The following is a 24,876-nucleotide window of genomic DNA, read 5'->3' as shown; positions in this document are numbered from 1 at the left end:
GCATGCATACAGTTCCACCTACTCTGGAAACCAGTCAGGGGGACTGAGCCCAGAAATTCAAACCAGCCTGCACATTATAGCAAGACCTTGTCTCCAAACAACAAGTTAAGGAAAAGACACAAGAGAAAGTGAGTAATAAAAGCTTGAACTTGAAGACAGCAGGCCTATGAAGAAGACCCAGCTGGAAATCTGTATGCAGTGAAGTGTGTGTTATGGTTGATGATACAGGGGTAGCTGCACTAAGTTAATAATTCATACTTCATACATTACTGTTGCAAAGTGCTAGAATCAACACACCCCAGCAACGTAGATGCAGATTATCGGAGCGTCTCTAAACGTACAGTTAGCAGCTACAAACCATGCATTTAACCTAATTTTTTAGCCTCTATCCCAGGAAACAAAGAGGTTGGGATACACAAAACAAGCATCGTAAAATTTGAAAAATTACAAGGACATGATCCAGTCCTTGTTACTATTACTACTTTTCTTTATAACATTCTTTCTCAATTGAGAAAATAAATGGTTTCTTCACTTCTTCAAATCTCTTTTAGAAAATGTGTGGTGAAGTTCTACAAGTTGCACAAGGAGACTGAGTCACAAAAAGGCTGTAACAATGAACTTTGTATATAGGACCTAGAAGATAGGCAGACAAAATAGTGTCTAAACATCTTCAAACCATGAACAAACAGCCCTGTGTAAAATTATTCATAAATATTTTAAAAGTAAAAAACCTGATACTCTTTTATATTTAAACATAATGGGCTATAAGAAATTTAGAACCTATATTTTTGTGACTCCTATAACCACTGCTGCTATTTCTAGAACTATACTTATTGTATATGAAGCATGAGATTCGTGTTTTCCTTCCATTGTACTATTTAAAGCGATCCAACAGGGTAGACGGACATGGTTACTCCACTTTAAACCTCGCAAGGAAAATAATGACATTCATGGAGTTCTTACTGTGTGTCACCATCTTTCATATTTGACATCTTTCAGCCTCAAAATACACTGCTACATCATAGGAACTATTACTATCCCCAGCTTACAGACAGGGAAACTGAGGCAATCCAAGGTTTAACAGCTCTGCAAAGACATTCGAGCCATGCTCTCTGGAGCCCTCTTTTCAACTATGTGTGGCTTTAGTCCTTGAAAACTTTAGATGCTCTGCCTGACACCCTCTTAGCTTTCAGCCTACGCCCTCCTGCCTAGGGGCAGTGCCATCCACAGGAGTCTGGGCCCCTTCCAAATCAAGCACCAAGCAAGCCAGTCTCTTACAGACGTGTCACCGTCCAATATAATCATGCAATTCCCCCTTGCCAGGAAACCGTGTTCTTCCCTGGTTTCTGCTTGAGTTCTCATCATTACCTTCCTCAGTGATGAAGCATGACCTGGAAGTGTAAGCCAAATAATGTTTTCTTTCTCTCAAAAGAAAAAAGAAAAGAAAAGAAGAAATGAAGGAAAGAAGGAAGGAATGAAGGAAGACTTGAGATTCTAAGTTCAAGTCAATTTTTTCTGTCATCTCCATAGAAAGACGTACAAGAGACTCAATAAAACACCAACACGTTTCATAGCTAAACACTGCACCTCTGGGATGACACCGCCATCTTTTAAGATGCGTGCTTCACTCACAAACAAAGATTACTTTGCAAAGGTTCCAATTTTACTTTCGTCTTGTGCCGCTGAAGATGTAGATCTACTGTGTCAAATGTTCTTGCCAAGTTCAAGGAGTGCTGCTCAGCACCCAGTGCCCTGCTCTGGCCCACACTAAGGCAGCCTGTAGTAAACATACCAAAAGCCCATTTCTCCTCCCTGACCTGCCAGTTAGCAAATCCAGGCGTCCTACACACACAGGCAAACCCTTTACATAATCGTCAGCACACCCCAAATGTAAAAGGTTGCCTCCCTTTGGTCCTAGCAAGCTTCATTTCGTTCACAGTGGATAAGCTTCCCTAAGCAAAAGTCCTGACTGAATAAAATCTAGTCTTCTCACTTGAACTCCTGTCAGGCCTCAGAAACCCACAAGTACATCAGCTGGGATCAGAACACAGCTCATCTAACAGATCACAGATAATCAAAGCAATGTGACAGGTAACAGATTAAAAGCAAATACAACACCAAGAGCACATTAAAGTAGTTAAGCATGCATTTATTAACCAAAACTCCAAAAGATTGGGATGAAATACAAATGAAGCCAAAATTCCTTTTGATTTGGAAAAACTGCTGGTTTTAATTTTTTGTTGTAATCCGGTTCAAGTTACTGCTGGAATAGGAAAGTTATTGAGCTAAATGGGCACATCAAATTGTGCAACCTGATATGCTTGATAAAAACTAGAAGCAAAAATTAAATGCATGAAGATTTTATATATATGTATACATACACACATATATGTTACATATACATGTATATGTAACATATATGTGTGTATGTATACATATATATATATATTTTGCTGTTTATATCAGATATAAAAACTGCTGTCAATATTAGATCCATGCTGTGATTTACTGCTCTAATCAGGTGCTGGATTTAAAATCAGAAAAAGTTGGGAATGCCTTTCTCTTATGAATTTACATTTTTAGATTATAAACCCTTTTGCCATGAAAATGTGTACATTTCAGCTGGTTACATCCTAGGCTACTAAAGTCAATCACAAGAAGATAAAGACAGGAATGGAAATGAAAGTATGGGGGAAGAAAGAGGGGAAGGAGAGATACAGGAGAGGAAGGGGAGACAGAGGAGAGGAAGGAGAGATAGAAAGAGGGGAAGAGAGATAGGGGAGGGGAGGGAGAGATGAGCAAACTGAAGTAGTGAGAAGATGAGCTTCTTACTCAATTATTTTGGGAGAGCAAAGTCTGTAACGAACCCAGCAGCAATGCAAACCCTGAACCATCGTAGTCTGTTATGTGATTCACTTATGCCCCACTTTCGAGATAAAGAATCATTTCTGTATGGAGGAAAGAATATACGGCTCTTCCCTAAAATTGAGCACATTTAAAAGCATAGTATAGTGAATCAATTATTCGCCTTCAGCTGAAAGCTCTGAAAAGCACACAGTTCAATAAAACGAGGGAAAGAGCTGTAAAGGAGCAGGGCAGCGGGGTTTGGAATATTTTGTTACCACGATATGGTCCTTAGAACTGTGGGAAGAGTCTAAAGCCTACGTGAAGACGGCACCACTTTAAGGATGCAACTGGACAGACAAATGGCAAAGGATGACTCGTGGGCCTTGAGGATGGCAACAAATGAGTGTGCATATTCTTTACAACTCTATTCATTTTATCCTCATAAGTGCATTGTGAGTAGATTCACAGATAGTGACTCTCTCTCTCTCTCTCTCTCTCTCAACAGATACTGTGCTGACCCACAAAGGCCACCCAAGTAGTTAATGTTGGAATAGGGTTAATAGCCTTTCTAGTTTCTGCCTGAAGAGCATCAGAGATAATGAGCTCTAGCTCTTGTCACTTTCATTGTATTAAATTTTAATCTATTTAAATCGGTGACTGTGATTAGCCCTTAAAAAAATCTCATGACTCAACTTTTTTAAAAAGACTAAATTGTATATTCAAATAAAATTAAATTTCTTCATAAGTAAATGAATAGTTTTAAGTAAATGAATAGGTTTTTTTTTTCATTCCTGTGATGTAACTTTTTAGAAAATGGTATATTCCAAACGCTGGAAAATTTATGTTGGTGCCTATAATTTTTTTTCTCTGAAACACATCAATGTTGTAGTATGTCTCCAATAATGCATATACTTAAAAGTGAAATCCCATGCTGTAAGAAATAATCTGCCTTAAATGTCAGAGTTATATGTCTTCATGTATTAACTACGATCGATGCAGTGGCCAAGCAGCTTTTCACGAAACAGCATGCCCGCTGATGGCAAGTGTGCCAAGAAAAGAGGGAGCACAGTATTAAACAGAGAGAGAGAGCAGGGGTGTGGGGGCTCTCACTCATAAGGTCAGCACCACCACCCTGGAGACAGGAGAGCTGCCAAGAGCGCGAGGCCCTTCTGGGCTGTTTGGAGATTTCTGGAACAGCCGAAATGAACAGTAGAGCAAGGCCCTTCCTCACAATATATAAACAAGTGAACAAAGAACATCATATCTGACCTGTAATAGACTATTATACCACTGATACGGCCAAGAAAGCCGATTATGCTTTAAAAAACAACAACAGTGATGAACACCAAGAACACTGTTTTTAAACAATATCTTGACCTTACAGTCTTTACTGGTCAACAGTATTAAAAATAATCTCAAATGATTAAGGTCAAAGTAGTGGCTCAGTGGGGAAAGGGGCTTGGTGTTAATCCTGACAGCTTGAGTTCAAGTCCAGAATGTTCCTCACGGTGGGAGAGACTGCCAAATACTGCTCTGACTTTCATAAGTTCAGCACAGTACACACACGCCCACACCAGGCGCACAGGCACACAGACACACACATACAAAGGCAATACAAATTTCAAATATTTTATAGACTCTGTCAGAATTTAGCCTATGACGCTTTGTAAAGGGGAAAACTTTTATTGGGTCTATTGTTTCATTTGAGAGTTTTCCATCTCAGCCATTTACCAAGATAACACCATCAGGTAGGTAGGGTAAAGTCAGAATTTCTTTCAAGATGGAAAACTGAAACTGAGGAAGATGAATAACTTGATTGCAAGAAAAACAATTATCTAGTCTTGGTAAAATAAAATTCATATCTAGACCACTAAAAGCACTCTTCTTTACAATATGAAAAGAGAAGCTAGGTGTGGTGGACACATGCCTTTATCCCAGCAGTCAGATCACTAAAGTTTGAGGCCAGCCTGGCACCATGTTTCAAAATGAAAACAAAAACAGACGAACAGTGAAAAGAGAAATTAAAAGGGTAATTTCAGACGTATCATATTTGAAAAATATTATCAGTTCTGTAACACTTCAATTTTTTGCCTGGTTAATGGAAGCCATAAGGAAATCAAAGACACATAAAAATTTAAAAAGAAGCTTTAGTCCAAGTCCCCTAAACTCCCAATATCACCTGCAAATATTTCATAAATGCCTGGCGATGGAATACAGTGAATTAGAGCAGGCTCACAGCTGTTCAACTGTCACCATTTTGTTTCTGCAAAGTAAAGTTATTTGAACGCATATTCATAACTCAAACCAATGTTTCTCACTAATACCTCTGGAAAACACAAACCTAGCACTTTACTGCCCACTGGAATAGTCTTTTCATTCCAGCACACACTCCTGGGGCGGATGCCACTATACCTCAGCCCTAACTGCCAGCACCACCCCTCAGAATTTTCCATATAACATCATCACCAATGCTCACTTCCACTCTGTGGGAAGAATACTGTACTCAGAGCTTGGCGCCAGGGGACTGTGTGCAAAGTCCTGCAAATTCCAACGGCTAGCATGAGGCTCAGATATGCAAGAGGGAGAAATTACCAGAATCTACATAGTAACATTTTGCAGTGCTATCTGTTTTGGTATATCAGCCAACTCGGAGTCAAGAGAAATATGATAAATGATGATGCATCTCTACTGCAGCTATGGGGAACTATACAGAAAAAGCATAACTTAAAAAAACAGTATGCTAGAAATACAAGGTGGGCACCTTATTGCTTAGGAACTCCTGTGATATTCTATTCCTGTATCTTTAACCATGAGTTCTTATACACACAGTGGTTCAGTCGTGGTCATTACTGTAAGAAGTAATAGTCTTTGTTTTTATTTTGTCCTAAAAAAAAAAAAAAAGAGATGCAATAGTTTTTTATGGAAAATCAGGCTAATAAAGCCAACTGCTCACTTAAATTATTATGGGACAAACAAAACCAGCTGTATACTATTACATGTGGAAGCTGTTGACATAAAACCAGTAATTTTTGTTTTGGGAAACCAAAGGTACCATTCACATTCTAGTGTTGAATGCTATGATTTGATCTTGATTGGATAATATTACTTTATTGTGCAGGCAGGAAGGATTCCCCAGACTAGCTTTACGGAGAAGACTAGAGAATCCAGTGACCAAAATAGGTTTCCAAATAGATAATATGGCTCAGTTTGTCTGGCTTTGCAGTTGTCTGGTCTCTGGAAGAATAATCTGTTGTGTACAGTATGGTTTCTGGTAACTTACCATAGTTATCTGTTGCTAAATGACCAGAACTATCGAAAATAATGAGACAAAGAAGGAAGGTAGGGTATAAATTGCTTAATGGTGTGTGTGTGTGTGTGTGTGTGTGTGTGTGTGCCGAAACATCATGATGTACACCATAAACAGACACAATGAAAAATAATACCCAGTGAAAGTTGAACCATTTCGTAATAGAAACTGGTTTTGTGCTTCAGAATAAGTAGCTACTCAGAAAGTGGGTCATAACCTGTTAACCAGCTCCTAGTCATGCACACACCATGTCCAGCCCAAACCATTAAGGATCCACAAAGCTCTACATGTTTTTCACAGAGAGAGATCATGAGAACCCCAGGGCATCTGGGGCATCTCTCGGTGCAATACAGGGAAAGAACCTAAGGAGGCCAGGGTTCTCTGACAAGAAATTTCATTACGAGGAAAAGAAAACCCTTGGGAAATAATTGCTCAGTTTCTTCCTTTAATTTATATTTTTGGTTTATTTTATATTAAACTTATGTAATATTGGGCGAGGAGGCGACATGTGTGTGATCATGGAGGTAATCTTGCAGAACACGACAAAGCCTCAGTCTATCAATTAGGGACTCAGAAAGAACAAAAGAAGACAAAAGATAAATTGGTGTCTTTTCTTCTGCTTCTAGCTGGGATGTAATTTATTGTACTTGGGCATCAGAGCCCCTGGCTCTGGCTCTGGACTGTAGGATTGGAAGCAGCTGCTCTCAGATTCTCAGGGTATTCTACCTGGACTGGGCCGTACAGGGCCCCTTCCTTTTAATCACCCTTTTTACTTTGGATAATTATGGGATGCATCTATACCAATGTAAACTAGAATACCTACTATCAGTTTAGTATCTTTAGAGTACTTTGACTACCACATGTAACCCCAATTGGAAAAGGAATAAAGTCGCTGTTTTCCAAAGTGACTTGAATATATATGTTCATAAGAAACTGATTGTGCTGGATAGTTTTTATGTCAAGTTGACACATGCTAGTCATTTTAGATGATGGAGTCTCCGTTGAAAAAATGACCTCAGCAGATCGGTTGGTGATTGCTGAGGGAGGGCCCAGCTCACTCTGGGTAGTATTACACTTGGACTGGTGGTCCTGAATGCTCTAAGAAAACGGGCTGCGCAAACCTGGAGGAACCGATGAGTCAGCAGCCTTTTCCCATGGCTTCTTCAATTGCTGCTGCCAGGTTCCTACCTTGAGTTCTTATTCTAATTTCCTGGGACCAAGGGCTGACTCCAAAGTGTAAGATAAAACAAACCCTTTCCTCCCCAAGTGTACTGACATATCCACCTGGCCAGCACCCATTGCACTGACACGCCCATTCCCGTAGACTGTCCCAGTGAATCTTACTTCCCATGCGATATCCAAGTTACTTGTGGTCATGGTGTTTTATCATAGCAATAGATTCCCTGACTAAAACACTGATGCTGACTTGACTGGAGGAATGTATTCCCTCCATCTCACCCTAGTATAAAGAGAACCGGAGCAAAGGAGCAACATTCAAAGAATAAGAGGAAGCAAAAGCATTACACTCCAGTTGCTTTCTTTCCAGTTAGAATCTAAAATTCCTAAGTGAAGATGGCTAGAACGGTAGCTCCTGTGCTGAAGCGCTGGCTCTACAGAATGAGGAGCTGAGTTTGGATCTTCAGCACCCACAAAAATCCACCTATGGTGGCAAATGTCTATAGTCCCAGCGCTGGAGCCTGAACAGGAGACAGAGACAAGTGCACTCCTGGAGCATGATAGACAGCCAGTCAGCCAAACCAGTAAACTCCACGCTCAGTGAGAGACTGCCTCCACAACCAAGGACCATGAGTGATGGAAGCCTTCAAGGTCGGTATTCACACACACATACACACACACACACACACACACACACACACACACACACACACACGGGGATGGGGCACAGACACACACACAGGAGTGGGGAGAGCTTTGTTGCAGAAGTGATTTTAGTATGTCATTTTTCCATGAAGTCTCACTCACCTTATTTCATTTTATATGGAAGTGAGAGCCACGGCAAAGAGTTAATGTGAGGCCATCTGACGTGATCCTTTAAGACTATACTCATCCTCATCATTATGCCTAGGTCTACCCTGCCAACTCTGGACAGCTATGCCAGCCTAGAATGTAATACTTTGGCACCAATCTCACCAAATAGCAGTATTTAGAATGCATGGAAAACACTGGGTGCTCTAAAATTATTTGCTGACATCTGAACATTTAATCCTCGTTGGTATCTATGAACTCATGGTTTAAGAAAGGCCAAATTGAAATTTGTCTCATAGATGCCCCTCATTAGCATTTTATACAGAATCAGATTTTAGTGGATTTTATCCTTAAGTTGCTTCATTATAGAATGGTGTTTTTATTTTTAGACTATAGTCTCACAGTGGCTGATGGTGACAGTTTCTCAATGCCAAGATCTCAATGGAAATGACATTCCTGGCAAGAGCTCTTCGGGAATCACAAACATGAATGAGCCAATGGTGGGAAAGGTATTTTCTTGGTGAAGGAGATGGCACTCAGAAACTTTCCACCCTTTCATGCTTTTCAGTATAATGGGGTACATCAAGATTTTAAAAGTAGTAGAATTGCACTTGGGTCTCTGTTTCAAGAGGGGTAGGTATTTATGAGACAGAAACTCTTAAATAAGGGCTTTCCCAAACTGAAGCTAGTGTCTTTTTACTTGTAATTAAGTTTATCTGAAATGTCACATTTCACAATTCTAAACACTGTGAGAACATTACCTAGTTACACATCTTTTCCTCTAGCATGTAGGCGCGTGCACACACACACACACCAATATCAAATGACTGATGTGTGATCCGGCCCTGTTGTAATATAGCTGTCACAGTAGCATCTCTAACATGTGTTTATTGTTAAAAATCCCCTCCTACTACGAAGAAATTCATCCCTTTACAGCTATGTTTCTTAATTAAGTGATGAAATTGAACAGCTGGGCACATCCCAGGCATGAGATACTGGGCCACACATGCATGCATAAGGATCGTCTGCACAACATATGTTATAGAATGCTATTTTATGGGAAATAATCACTCTGATAAATACTAAATTTTTGTCTTAAGTGACATAGGAAGAGTGCTTGCAGCAACAAGGGGGAGCAGTTCTGAGGAAATGGTCTGGGGAAGCAGAGCTGCCAATGGTTTCACATAGGAAAATGCATTTATTATCAAAGGCTCTGTAACTGGAGAGCATGTGGGGTGATGGAGGAATTAGACAGTATCGCACACGGAAGAGTAGATGCTTTCAGCTGAACTGAAAGAGCAGACATGCCTTGTGATTCCTGCTGCAGACTTAGGCTACTTTGTGTCTCTGGACAGTTGATAGTAAACCACTGAAATTTCTTATAGGAATTGACATTTCTAGGGAAGAATTAGATGAGCCTTGTGAAAAGACATTTAGATGCTCAGGGAAATGATGACAGTATCTTGAATCCAGGAGAAGATGGCAAAATAGGCAAGAAGAAGAAGATGGACTGAAAGGCAAAATATGACATGGATATGTGCTTGAGTAAAAGTGGGAGGCAGAGTCAAGGAGGATCCATGTCTTAGTTGGCATTAGCTGTCAATTTTACAGCTCAGAAGGGATTCTGAACTGAAGAACTGACCAGATACTATAGTCCTGTAGGCATGTCTGTGGGATGCTGTCCTGATTGTTAATTGATGTGCCCAGTCCCTTGTGGGCATCACTGCTGCCTGGGTAGATGGTCCTGAGGTATACACAAAAGTTAGCTAAACATGAAGTTGTAAAAGATCCGTCAAGTAGTGGTGCCACACAGTTTCTGCCTCAAGGTCCTGCTTAGGTTCCTGCCGTCTTCCCTCATTGATTGATGGGAGATGTCATTCTGTGAATATGTTTCTCATATTGGTTAATGAATAAAGCACTCTTGGCCAATAGGAAAGTAAGATAGGTGGGACTAGGAGACAAGGAGAGAGGAAGTAGTAGGGAGGAGTTTCCAAGATGGAGGACAGAGAATGCCAGCCCCTCTCTCCGGTAATATAAGACCATGTGGAAGTACTTAGATTAATAGAAATGGGTTAATAATTAAGACAGAGCTAGCCAATAAGAAACTAGTAACTGGCCAACAGAATTATACCTAATACAGAGTCTCAGTGTATTATTTGGGGCTGGCTCAGCAGTGGGTCCAGACCAGCAGGGAAAAACTGTTCATAACAATTGATGGACCATGACCTGAAGCTACAAGCCACATGAATCATTCCCTTCCCTAAATTGCTTCAAGGGCAGCTAGCTCACCTGGAGTTCAGTGGCTTCAAAAAGTAAATGTGTATGACGTAAAAGTTGGATGGCAGCTGGACGGCAGGGTATAGACTAGTATTTTGCTTTGTGGGTGTAAAGGGAATAAAATAGGAGGAGGAGCAGGAGGAGGACGAAGAAGACAATGGTGACCCAAAAGAAATGACAACAGTATGCAAACAGGCAAGCAACAACAGGGCAGAAATGTAGACAATGATGAGAAACTTATACCAAAGAGCCAATAGAGGAAAAAGCCTCTAGAATTAGACAGTGCTGAACAAGGTCACTAGGCTAAACCCATGTTCGTGGTGCCCTCAAAGGTCTCATCAGAATACAATATTCACATTGGGACATCTAATCAATAATGTATTTTAAGGAACACATTATTCCCTACAGATCATCATCTAAGGACTATAAGGATAGATTCTGTTCTCATGGTCAAGCCTTCCTCAAGGCCAGGTAAGGTCAATCCCAGCTACATTCACCCCGTGACTTTCCACATCCTATTATTTGCACCATCTCCAAGCAAAGCAATGCCTGCAATGGCGTTATCTGAGGGTGACCACAAGCTCTTCCCGCTGTCTTCCTCAGTGATGGCCAGGCAACCAAGGCTGGCATGGGAAACAGGGATTAAAGAATACCAATGGGGAGGAAATCAGGAAAACATAAACACAGCAATGCTAGCAACAACAAAAACCAGATTTAGAAGACTGAAGGAAAAGGGTGAAAAGTAGGTTATTCAAATGTTTCAAATATTCAAAACAAAAATGTAACAAAAAATTGAAATAATACTTTACTTAAATAGAATATACTTAGCAGAATATACTGACACAGAGTACTAACACTCAGTTTATTTCAACCTAGGAATCCATTACCTTTCATAGACTAATGGGCGCCATGCACCTTAGAATATGAATGCTGGATCCTTCCAACAGACAATGATTTAAATGTATTATTATCCATAAGAACTAATGAAGAGATGTAGTATAAAAGTGAACACTTTTTCAAATGAAAAAAAATAAGGAAAAACACAAATTACCAGATTAAAATGAACAACTTGAAGCTCCAATTCAATAGGCTTCAATGTATTTATAAGCATCTGACAGCTCTGGGCAAGGCTTCAGTTCTACAGACAGGACACATTTGTAAGAGAACTAATATTTTTAAAACTGTTATAGTCAGATTCCTCTCTCAAACAAATGATACAAACTCTCTAGCAGGCATGTCATTCTGGCCTTGAGAATGGAAACGGGGATAAAACAGGGCAGAGGCGTTTAAAAGTATGTCCCGTAAACAGAGAAGGAATAATTCCACAGTTACAGCTTCCGGAGTTGATATCAACCGAGGGAGGACAGCCATGCTCTCTGTCTGTCTGAGGCTGTTTTGCTCAGGGCCATTCTTTCCAAACACCCAGATGCTATACTGACAAATTAAGAAGGGAAGGGGAGGAAACAGCTCAATTAGTGGTGGTGCTGACTGTTTGAACCAGAAGACGTGGGAATAACATATTAATAATTTAATGTATTTTTTCCTCTTGTTATGAGATCAGGGGATCGAGATGCTGAGTTAAAGCTGGGCGTGGTGGTGTAGGCCTGGGACTCCAGTGCTTGGGACACCGAGGTGCTGCAGGCACAAAGCCAGCATGGGTGGGCTATATGGTGAAATTAAAACGCTAATTTTCTTCATACAGTTTTAATTAAGCATGAACTGTGTAACACAGATGTATGCACATAAGTTTACATTGTAGTGTATGATACTTGCACTAGACAGTGACTACTGGAATCTGCCTAGTATCCTACTTCCTGATAGACCGTCTCCAGAACTCAAATGTTTGTGTTGATGCACAGCAATTACTAGCAGAAATCCCCTTGAAAAACTTCCCTTCGATTTTTATTCCATTGGACATGGCACTTATAATTGGCACACAGATCAAGCACAAAGTGGCGATGCACTGTTATAGCTATGGGGTATTTGACCTATAAGCACACACAGTCTGGGGACCAGTATCAGACATACAAACAGCGTGAATGGCATCTCATCCACATGAAAGAAAGACAAGAATGAATCAAGGGTATAATGAATGCATTTGGGGCAGATCCTGGAACATCATTCCAACCAGCCAATCCACAGTGCCTGCAAGGCATTAGGTTACTTCAGCTTTCACATTTGCCTTCTTTGGCCCTTTGTCTCTGGGACCATCTTTTCATGATCTGATGGGTGCAGTGACACAGTTAGCCCCAGGCATCACAGTGCTACATCCATGGCCAGCAGAGGGACAGTCTCTTCCACACGGCCCCTTTCAAACATGAACCTCCCCGAGAAGCACTTCAGCACCAGGAGACCTTCCTTTACAGCCCAATACCCGGCCCTAATCCAATCATCAATAAGGAAAAGGCAGAGAACGCAGCTGTCTTTGCCAAACCCAGATTGAGTTGCACTAGAGAAAGCAAACACTGGAACAGAGGCGGGGTAAGCGTATGCCAGCACAAAGGAGGAGTCTTTTATGGACAAGCAAAAAGGTCAGAGCAGCACATTTGTGAAATCAAAACCAACCCCTCGCGATTCTAATTTTAAGCTTCTGACAACTGCGTTCACTTTAGTTCACTGGCTTAGCATGTCCAGAACGTTTGGGAACTTTCTCGCTTCTGTCTAGTGAAAGAACAACGTGAATTCAATATCATCATCTAGACTCTTCCAGTGGCAGTCCTTAATGAGAGAATAAGGTAAGCAGGAACATGATACACAAACACCCATGACTACAGTCCATTGGTCCAAGTCAATGTAAGGCATCAGGATCTCCTTAAAATGAAATGAAGCTTTTTTTCTTCCAAAGAAGTGGAGGAACATGTATGTGGTACTTATACTAAATGACGGTGTCATACATTTAACTACAGTGATCAAGGGCAAAGTCATTCTGCTTGTCTCTGGTCCCTACCTTTCTCCAGTGACATTTCCATTGTTCTGAGACTTCCATCCATAAAAGAAACACTTCAGCCAGTTTGCAACCTTCCTCCTTGAACTTTTAGGAGGAGCTATGAAACCAAATATAAAAGCATACTTTGGAGATTTTGCTCTGCATGGAACCAGGATCTCTATGTTAACAGCAGGCAGTTGTAGCAAGGCTCCTCTGTCACTCCAGGTAACCTGGGCTTTCAGGACTGAAGCCTGTGTTAATTCTCCATTGTGCTCATCATGGTAGCATCGGAACTTTTGGCTGAATTAGTTTGCTGATCTGGTTATGTACATGACTAGTAGCCTTTTATAAGTCACTTGTTGCTCCAAAAATAGTTTCAGAGCATGGGGTCATTTTTTCCTTTAAGCATTTTTAATTTGTGCTTTTTAAAAAGAGGATATCAAATCAAATTTGTTTCACTGTAATTTTTCAACTTTGAAGACAATATTAATAGTTCAGGAGAAGGAAAACTGCAAAAATATACTCAGCTAAACTGTAAGGGGTAGATACTTTCCACTTAGCTAATGAAGTCACGATGAGCCAAGGTAGCCTTGGAAACTGTAAATTCCCATTTTTTTCCAGATATGCTATCACTTGTCGCCAGCTCATCTGACATCACGAATACAAATACTCCGTTTACTTCAGTAGGCATTTCTTTTCCCTGATAGCCTGGAAATTTGCTACAAACAAAAAAAAAAAAAAAACTGAATTTGGTGCTTCCTGGGTGTTAGTTGGGAGGACTGGGCAGTCTATGGGGCGTCTGGTAGTGGATCAGTATGTATCCCTAGTATATGAATGGACTTTGGGAGCCCATTCCACATAGAGGGATACTCAGCCTAGTCACATGGTGGAGGGCCTACAGTCTGCTCCAAATGATATGACAGACTTTGAAGGTACCCCCCCCATGGAAGGCCTCACCCTCCCTGGGGAACAGAAAGGTGATGGAGATGATGGGATAGAGGATTGGTGGGAGACAGGGGAGGAGGGGAGGGAGAGTGAACTGGGCTTGACATGTTAAAAAAAAAAAAAAAAAGCTTGTTTCTAATTTAAAATTTTTTTTAAACAGGCTTGTTTTTCCAGGCTTACACATACAAGGACATACCTAAATGATCACTGTTACATAACGAAGCTTCCTTCATGGAACCATTTTAAGAAAAGCAAGCTGAGTGAGCTACCTCTAGTCCCAGCTCCTTGTGAAGTTGTAGGAAGCAGATTGCTGGTGCCAACTCTTGGTGACATGCTTTGACAATACAGTAAGGTTCTCACCAAAAATTAATTACCTTGTGAATCAATTTAAAAGGAAAATAAATGACCTTTTAGAGTGCTAATGTCTAGCAGCCAATACCTCTGGGTCTTAATTGTTATAAACAACATGCACTGTATTTAGAAGGGATTAAACAGTTTATGAGGGAAGCCTTTGTGCATAAGTATTTCCATTGACAAACTGGTAAAGAATGACATGAGATTTGTAAACTATAATAATCCTGGACAACAGAAGTCATCTGTGCCTACTCACCCTAACTAAAGCCAGTGGGTGAGTGCTGGGAAGAGTCTGTACACCTGGCTGGTTAACTGACCCTGCAGCCACTAAAGAATACTGCAGGATCATAAGAGCAGAGACACTCGGACATCATGCATCTCCTGCTGGTAGCGCATATTACCACCTGTGAAATATTCCTGCAGAATAATCTAGAATGCAGACAAACACCTTGGGATTTTTTTTTTGCTCACAAACACAGTATACAGAAGAGGAGAAAATGGACTCCTTAAAATCCTCCTGAGATATTTTCAGTAAGATTTGCAATCTGTAACATATTCAAAGCCTAATGATAGCAAATTAACATTCAGCAATACAATAAGTGTAATATGTGATAATATTAATGAAAGTCAGTTATTTTATAAACTAAGGGTCTTGTTTAAGAAAGAAAACACTATGAAACAAAACCATGCGATTTGTGGCAAAGATCTTCACAGTATTTCAAGGCTGAGGAGTGAACGAAGAGGAAGAATACAGTCGGGGGCCCTAAAGTTCATCACACAAGTCTTTCAAGGCTGCAGAGATCAGAAAAACCATCAGATTCTTTAAACAAAAATATACAGCTTCTCCCCACAAATTTCTGCTTCTTAAAAAACCAAATCAAACTGAACAACAATATTTACTGATGTAAACGTCAGAAACCTCACAGTCTCACAGAGGCCAGGAGCACCATTAAGGACTAGAAACAGGATGGGAATTCAGGATAGCAGAGACTACTTGGTGCCAGGCATAAGTGACCGTGGATAATGGAGGACACCTTCTCAACTAGATTCTGCTGTCACAGAGGCCGTGTCGCCTCACAAGATCACACAGCGTGAGAGGACTGAGAAAATCCTTCGTTCACAACCTTCCCATTCTAACCAGGCTACAGCCCTTGCTACGTACGCACTCTGAGCTCATGCATCTGCTTCGCGAAAAGAACTTTACACCCAATCACTTTTGGATGAGAGCATTGACACGCTGCACTTAATCTTCAAACAACTGGACGCCACCTTTCTCTCAGGAAGGGGAAGGTACAAATCAATGGTGCCACTGAGGAGAATGTAACCAAGGAAACAAATGCAGACATGTGGGCTAGGTTAAGAGAAGCAGCTAAAGGATGTCAAAACATCCCAGAGGAAAAAAAAAAAAAAAAAGCAGCAAACTATTCCTAATCAGTAGTCCTGTGAGGTAAGAAGAGGAAGGACTGGTCAAACTAGAGGCTGCCATGGCCATTGGACCCTCGGGACGAAGTCAACACAGGAGCTGGAGGACACGGCAGCCCAGTGACACATCTACAAAGGTTGCCCCTTAGAGCTTAGAGTAGGACACAACAATCCATCTGGATAAGCCAATGGAGAATATCCTGCACACGGAGTGCATCACTGCATTTCTGTCCCGACTGTGGCATTTTTTTTTAATTATTATAAAATTTAACCCACAAAAACAAAACGAAGTGACCGAGGTTTCTTGCAGCTCCTGGGTCTCTGAGTTGTAACCCTGGAGAGGAAAATTCGGATAAAGATGAGGAGACAGACTCTCTGAGCTGAAAAATTAATTGGAACAGAACCGTGAGATAGAGGCAGACACTGATAGCCACTAATTGGCACAGAAATTTCAGCTCTGGAAATTCCGAGAACACAAGCCGCACAGACCGAAGAAAGCTACATAAAAGGGAAAAGGGAGTGGGAGGTGGGGAGGGTTCGGATCTTATTAGATCACGTCCCTCATTCTGGTGAGAGGATTTTAATTTGATCTAAATCTGAATTTAGATATGCTGGATGTCATGTCAGTTGTGGGGAGTGAGTGAGTGAGGCGTGTGCCGTGAGTCATGAGCACATTTTTGTCAGAAGACAACTTGGGGGAAACTAAGGAGATGCGATGCAGGTACAAGGAACAAGGGAGGGAGACCAGGAATCATTACCATCCATCCGAGTTAAGGCTCTGGCGCACAGTGACAGCGGAGACTCGTTTATTTATTATCCACATGTTCCATATGCCACTCTGTCACAGAAGAATGTACGTACGTACGTACGTATGTCTGTATGTATGTATGTAGTCTCATGTTGACACACACTGGACAAGAGCCATAAAACAGTGAACAGAACTGGATGTGTTTCCTGCCCTTGTGCGGAATGTAGTCTTCTGAGAACATAAAGGCACTTTTAAAGATGAAGTTTTCCTGCAGTTGTGAGTGGTCCCCTGACGAAGTACAGGGTACCGAGGGTGTGGAGGGGAGCGGAAGGGCTTGCATTCTAAGAAAGGGAAATGTTGGCTGAGATCTGACAGACAAGAGTGTATGAGCCAGGTGAATCAGGAGGGCCCGGAGGAGGTGGTGTATGCCTGAGTCCCTGACCTCAGGAGGATGAGGCTGAGCCAGTCTCTGGATCCAGGGACTGATAACTAGCTTGGGTAACAATAAGACTGCATCTCAAAAGAATAGTTTCTTTTAACAGGCGAGTGGTAGTGGTGTCATGGCATGGTCAAGAGTTAAGGATGAATACAGTAAGCAGAGGGAGCTAAACAGCACAAAGGGACAGCTTCCATGAGGTTTCAAAGGAAACTATAAATTTAGTCACAAAGGCGCTAAACAGTCTGACGTGTTTCCAGCTATTTTGACCAAAGACACAGGCTGTACACTAAACCATAACTTCCTTTGAGGCCTGGTTGCCTAATCAATCTAGACTTGCTAATATGCTTTGTGCCTTGACCAAAGAACAGAACCAACAATGACCATTCTTTTGGTGTGGGGGCAGGCAACTGGAAACCCACAATCAAAGTTGGCTGCTCTCTTCCTCGGTCCTTTTCTACACTTCCTGAGATGGGGGGTCTCTCTCACTAAGCCAGAGGCTCGTCAATTCAGCTAGACCTGCAGAAGCACTAGCCAGTGGTCCTTCTGAGGCTGCCTCCCCAGCGCTGGGATTGCAGGCATGCACTGTGGAGACTGGCTTTTGCACACGGGTGTTAGGGATCTAACTGAAGTCCTCATGCTCACATGACACTTTATACAGACTGAGTCATCTCTCCAGGCCAGTGCTTACTAAGTATCAAGCACGTCCCAAGGCACTGGGGATGTAGTTCTAATGACACAGACAATCCTTACTGGGCCTTGAGCCAATTTCCTACACAGCCCAAAGCAATATATAAGCAGGATCACAGGAAGGACTGGTAGAAAGGAAAAAGGATTTTTTTTGTTTTGTTTTTTTAATACAGATGGAAATACTGTTTGATCAGTATGAGCATATAGTGCCATACTATGAACTAAGGAATACTATGCCACCGGGGCTTTCAGAGATTCTTCACTTTAGTGTGAGAAGTTTAAATGATGAAAAGTCAATCTCTACAAGTGACAATGTACCAGGTCTCTAAGAGTGGCATAAATTACGACACTCAACTCAGTTGGAGACTCTGATGGGTTCAGGAGGAAAGACACCCAGATTATAACTTGACGGAAGATTATCTCAACAGGCAAAGAAGTGAGGGACACAGAGACGTCCAAGGGTTTCAAGATGTTCAAAGACAACTGCTTTTAAGGACAGCAAATGTGTCCGGGTGGTGGCGCACACCTTTAATGCCAGCACTTGAGATGCAGAGGCAGGCAGATCATTGTGAGACTAGCCTGTTCTACAGAGTGAGTTCTAGCACAGGATCCAAAGCTACGCAGAGAAGGAGGAGGAGGAGAAACGTGGGGCTGGAGAAAGGGCTCCATGGTTATGAACACTCACTGCTCTTGCAGAGGACATTGGTGTGGTTCCCAGTACCTGCGTGGCATCTCATAACTGTCTGTAACTTTAGTTCCAAGATCTGAAGCCATCTTCTGGTCTCTGTGCACTATCCATACGTGCAGTGCAAATATGGACACATAAAATAAGAAAAGACATTTAAACAAAAAGAAACACAAAAGCACTAAATATGGCAGAAAATGGAGATTTGGGGAGGAACGAAGTGTCACAAATTGGGCAGTATGGCAGAAAAATCAATGCCATGCCATGCTACAGGAAGTACATTTGGTCAAAATAAAGAATTTGTAAAGATTTCTGACTCGGAGAATTACATCAGAGAATTAAAACAAATATTTTGACCCAAAACCATAATAATGTAATGATTAAAAGCACAGGTTCTGGAAACAACTGCCATTAGAATCCGTCTTCCCCTGCAACCACTCATCCAAGTAAAGAGGTACATAGGACCTTTGTTACTTGTAATAGATGGGTCTAGAAAGTTGGGAGAAAGACCCCACTGTCACTCATAAACAATAGAAACCCAGGAAAGGCCAAGGCACAGTAGCAGAAAGACCATTGGACAAGTGAATAAGGGAAGAGGAAAGTGCCCAGAGCAAATAGAACTCTCCGGGGTGATAGAAATGTTCTTTACCGTGTCAGTTACATAGACATACACACTTGCAAACTTTTATTCACTGCACATCTAAAATTCATGAGCTTTAGGTATACTACAAATAAGCTGATTAAAAAGTAGGAAAAAAAAAAAAAAAACACATGTGGTGGTTTGAGAGAAAATGGCCCGCCCCCATAAGGAGTGGCACTATTAGGAGCTGTGTCCTTGTTGGAGGAAAAGTGCCACTGTAGGGCTGGGCTTTGTCACCATCTCCCATGCTCAAACTATGCCAGATGTCACAGTTTACTACCCGTTGCCTTCAGATCAAAACATAGAGCTCTCTTCTCCTTCTCATCTGCCTGCACGCCTCCATACCCCACCAAAGATGATAATGGCTAAAGTTCTGAAACTGTAAGCCAGTCCCAATTAAATGTTTTCCTTGTAAGAGTTGCCACGGTCATGGTGTCTCTTCACAGCAATAGAAACCCTGACAAAGACACATGCAAATGTGCCAAGTTAGGAATCAGTTGAAACAAAAACACTGAACTTAAGAATGCCACTTACACACCTGAAGAGGATGGAGGTGAGGTTCATAATTCAAAGTCCACTGACATGTTTGTGAGGCAGGTGGCATTCATGACTTGGGAAAAAAAATCAAATTTTATTCAATGAATCTTTATTGGGGAGCGAGCACTACTTCAGGCTTTATGGATGCAATAATGAAGGCCAGCAGGTGTTGCCATCAATCTGGGTTAGGACTTTTTAAAAAGGGTGGTAGTGGAAGTTCACACACTCGTCCACATCTGCCTACTGTCTTACAGAATGTATTTTAACTGGGAAGGAAAATTGAATGTGGTTGTCATGGGTAGCGCACTGTTTGAAGTCCATCTCCTTCACCTTTTTACCACTATCGTGAATAGAATATACGAGGAAATGTAGAGCAACAACACATCTCCAGAAAGACAGAAGGGCACATGAAATGGAGATGCCCCGGAGCGATACACACTCACACTTCTTTGTGCTCCTCTAGCAAAGGTAATATTATAAATAATGCCTAGTTAGCAATAACTACACTCAATACAATAGATAATATGTTAAGTGTGTGCCAATGAGTGACATTTAAATACTGAGAAGAAACAGTGATGACAAGATATTCAAAGTCTGGGGAGGGGCTGAGAAGTATCCTGGAAGATTGGTATCTCTTAAGAAGAGATTTTCCCCCCAAAAAATGTGCCTGTCTCTTCAATGCTCCGGCATAAATGACTTTAGAAACTGTTGGGTTGCAGACACAGCTCAGGGATGGAGCACTTGTCTCCTGTGAGGCCCTGAGCTGTATCCCTCAGTATCCTGTAAAGGCTGCTGAGTGAGGATGCCTAACTGAATGGAGCCTGAATACGAACACAGCTGCTGAGATGTCACAGGTTTCAGTTCACCCTGCAGAAACGGCTCCTCCTCAGCGATGGCTGCCCTGACGGACATGAAGAGACAGTACCATTCTTTCTACCCATAATCCTTCTTTCTGTTTTAAAGATATTTGATTATATTGACGTTGATTCTGATTTTACACACCAACCACAGCTTCCTCTCTCTCCTCTCACCCCATTCCTCGCCTCCTTCCCCTACCCCCCTTCCCCATCCACTCCTCCTTCTCCATTCAGAAAGGGGCAGGCCTTCTACGGGTTCCAGCAAAACATAGCAAATCAAGCTGCGGTAGGATCAAGCTCCTTCCACTGCAAAAAAAAAAAAAAAAAAAAAAAAAAAAGGCTGGGCAAGGTAGTCTAGCACGGGGAACAGATTCCCAAAAGCCATCTAGGTAGGGACAGGTCCTGATCTCACTGAAAAGAGTCTTACAAACAGACCAAGCTACAAAATGCAGAGGGCCACACATGGCAGAGGGCCTCATAGGTCCCACAATGGCTTCCTAACTTTTGGTTCAGAGTCCATGTGATCCCACAAGGGCAGGTCAGCTCTCTGTGGGTTCCTCCTTCATGACCTTGACCCCTCCCTGGCCTACACAGTCTCTCCTTTTCCTCAGGAGGACTCATAGAGCTTGGCCTAGGACAATGCCACTATTAATTAAATCAATGTTCTTCATAACAAACGAAAATGGGACAGAGGGAAACAGGTTTGCAACTCCCCCCGGTCTTAAAACGTTCTTACCCACAATAAATATGTTTGAAAGAAGGTTTGCTTTTTAAAGGTAAGCAAGTTATCTCAGATTAGTGACACCAGGATTTTGGAGGATGCACACTGTGGAAGGGCAGAAGTGAGGGAAGACAGGAAACAGCATCTTCTAATGAACTAGGGGTTTGCACATGGCAGCAGACTCCAGAGGACTGAAACAGTATAGACTGGCTTTTTACTTGCTTCCATGGTCCCTCAAAGTTCCTTGGCTACCAGAAGTTTTTGCTTTGCTGTATTTTCTTTTAGATCATCACAAACCAAAGTGGAAAAGAGAACGAATTCTATGGGCAGAAACTGTATGAAATGCCTTATTTATCTCAACTGACTCCCACAGAACTGATCGGAGGACTAGGAGTCCCGTAGGCTTCACATCCGTGGCTTTCCAAATTCAAGCTTACTGTGCTGATTAAATACATGCTAGGTGGAAGGTAGAGAGATATTTACTTCTAGCAGAGACAGAAATTTCATGTTGAGTAAGATGCGTTTCTGCTCTTAACTCTAGACTATTTAGGGCAGGACCTTAATTCCCTGACTCGTGGGCACAATTTTCTCCATTTGGCACAGTGGAGTGGTTGTAACAGCAGAAAACAATGTGGCTACTGTTTGTTAACTTCTAAACTCCTTGGACCCCGCATAGTTACCTCTGTAACCCTACGCTCACCCAGGCTGCCGATCTATCTTCCTTCTTCTCCCCACTGCTATCATACTCTGTCTCAAGTAAATGAAAGTATAACAGGAAAAAAAATCTGTGAAAGGTGCTACGCCATTCAAGAGAAATACAAACATGCAAAAATTAATATTTAACACATTTACAGGGTCAGAACCTAATATTATATCTGGCATAATCAATTGTGGAAACTGGAGTAAACAGAATTTGTATTTCCATAGCAAAATAATCATTTAGTGGGAAGCAAATGATTTAACCCTAATACTGCAGGTAATGTTTATTTCCATAAATAATGAAGGCTGAAATACTTCAGAGGTATTTTTCCGTTTGTATTTAATGTGTTTAGTTCTTGCTATGAGCTTATTTTTCATAGTTTTATTTCCAAAGTGCAACTTCTAAATTCAACCAGGTAATGTCTTTTTTAGTTAGCTCTAAAAATTATTAAAGGAGGACGCTGAAACTGTGCGCATATGGGAACTATGAAAAGAAATAATTCAATCTCTCAGAGACATCACTTGCCCTTTGTAAATCAATGTTGCCATGGCAAATGTTTTCCTTTAATACTGGATTAGCTGAAGGTGGGAGGAAATACTGTACAACAGAAACGTACCCTCTATTTTTATATACATTGCTCTTCAACAGCGCTCTGAGGGTTGTGGATGGGGCACTATTGCTTGTGGAGGTCTGCTATTCCTGTGATATACATATCTGATTTGTCTCCTTTGATATAACTAAGTACAATGTATTATTGTCTGTGAAGAACTAGCCATGCCTATGTATTTTTTTTTTTTCAAAGAATGTGATATCCATGTAGAAAGGCTCCAAAGGTATTTCTTGAACAGGGTCGGTGAAATATTAATTTAGAGTACAAGAATCTGAAAATAAGCAAAACAAAAATGATCTTTCTGGTGGCTAATAAGTGCAATGAGGATCACTTTCCTTGCACTTTAGACTGACTATAATAGAAAAATGACCCCTACAAATCTGCCTCTATTTATTTCTAAACATGCACCAAATTCCCTACATTCTCTCATTAATCAGTCTCTCCTAATGGCACTGTTGCATAGCAGAGGAATAGGAATTAAAAAATTAATCAATTAGAGGCCTTGTATGGAAAAATACCCTGTAGAGATTTCTAAACATTAGGGGTTTATGTGAGAGAAACACAAAACCCAGCTGCCTTGTTTTTATTGGAGATGGTGTGTGTTTCATTAGTTTTTTTTTTTTAAAAATACTTTTACAGTTAATATTGTAAAATAATACATGGCCTTTATAATGAGATAACGGATAAGTTTTTAAAACTCTGCTATCATCTTCCTCCATAGAAACAAAATCTTAGAGCCTCAGGCATCTTTTCCCACCCCCACAATGCCTGGGTAAAAATATATAAACAAAGGGATGTGAGAAAGATCTAATCAAAGGGCCACGAGTATATCAGGAGATTTCTTGCTAAATTAGTTGAATTCAGGCGGAGTCAGACTTCACGGGTATTTTTGTGTGTATACATACACAAGTGTTAGGTGCATGCACACATGCTTGTGTTAGGTGATCTGCTCCATCACACGCATTCTTTTAAGGCAGCGCTCGTCCTGAACCTGGAGCGTGGATGGCAGCTATCAGAGCTGTGCAGCAGCAAGCATTGTTACCCACCGAGCCACAGCCATGCCCTAGGTTTTCACGCTGGTGCGGGTGATCTGAGCTCAGGTCCTCAGGCTGACTCTGTGTCAAGCATTTTAGCAATGAAGCCATTGCTCTTCTACACACATATAACTTCATAAACACTTCCATCAAGGTTACTTTGAATATTGATTTTACAAATTTCAAATGATACTTTGGTACTTAAGGTACACAGCTGTTTTGTTACTGGATAAATTGATCCATTAATTATTAGGATTTTTTTAAATGAAATAATGAAGGGTACATTTCTGGTTATCCATCTGCCCGTAGCCTTATTTCTACAGCTGTCTTTATAAACATGCTGAAGTTTTGTTTCCAATCATCTTTCCTTGCCCCATTTTCCAACTTTTACTGTCTCCACAAATATTTTCCTAAAGCAGTATGGGAGAGAATTACTTTCTAACCTGCTTCTATAATGTGCTCCAGAAGGTTCTGACCGGGATCCTCTTAAGTAATGAGGCACTGTAATTTCATACTTGATGCTCAAGAAGACTCTCATTGTTAACAATACCGAGGTGCTCACTGTACCAGGCTTGATATTGCTTACCTGACAGTGTGTATTGACTTACCCATCTTTCTGTTCTTCAGAGCAGAAATATTAGCAAGACTTACTGAGCTTTCTACAGAGTAATGGATTCATCCATAACTCCATCAGAAACTATCATTCCCATTGTAGAAATGAAACAACTGTAGCATCTCATCTAAGATGCTGAAACTAGCCCTGTACTGTCACAACTCACAGACAGAATCTTCTTGGCCCAACTCAAGCTAGGCTCTTCTAAATTTTCTTCTTGGCTAGCCCTCAACAGCACTCATAAGGACTTGAACAAACACTGACAGTGTTTCACAGCTCAATTCTACATTCCTAAGATGAACTGGGAACCTAGTCGGGCTACCACATTTGCTGACTATCCTGGGCACATCTGAGAAAACACATCTTCTGGCTCCTGACCCTGTAAGTGGCCAGAATGGTAACTTGCCAGCAAGCACACACACCTGGCCTAATCACATTGATCCTGACTGGTCCTTATGGTTTCTCACTTCCCTGACTTCACGAAGTTGTTGACTGCATCCCTTCACTCCTTAATTCTCCCCTTACAGTGCTCCGACACTTC

At 41.3% G+C, this 24,876-nt stretch overlaps 1 protein-coding gene across 9 annotated transcripts in view; it reads right to left on the bottom strand.

Moving 5' to 3' along the window:
• Nucleotides 1-24,876, bottom strand: part of Pam (peptidylglycine alpha-amidating monooxygenase) — a 256,160-nt gene that overhangs the window by 116,504 nt on the left and 114,780 nt on the right. The gene's annotated exons all lie outside the window — the stretch shown is intronic.

This window comes from Phodopus roborovskii, unplaced genomic scaffold (genome assembly GCF_943737965.1).
Source record: "Phodopus roborovskii unplaced genomic scaffold, PHOROB, whole genome shotgun sequence".
Taxonomy (NCBI): Eukaryota; Metazoa; Chordata; class Mammalia; order Rodentia; family Cricetidae; genus Phodopus; species Phodopus roborovskii.
This window is presented reverse-complemented; position numbering and strand designations above follow the sequence as displayed.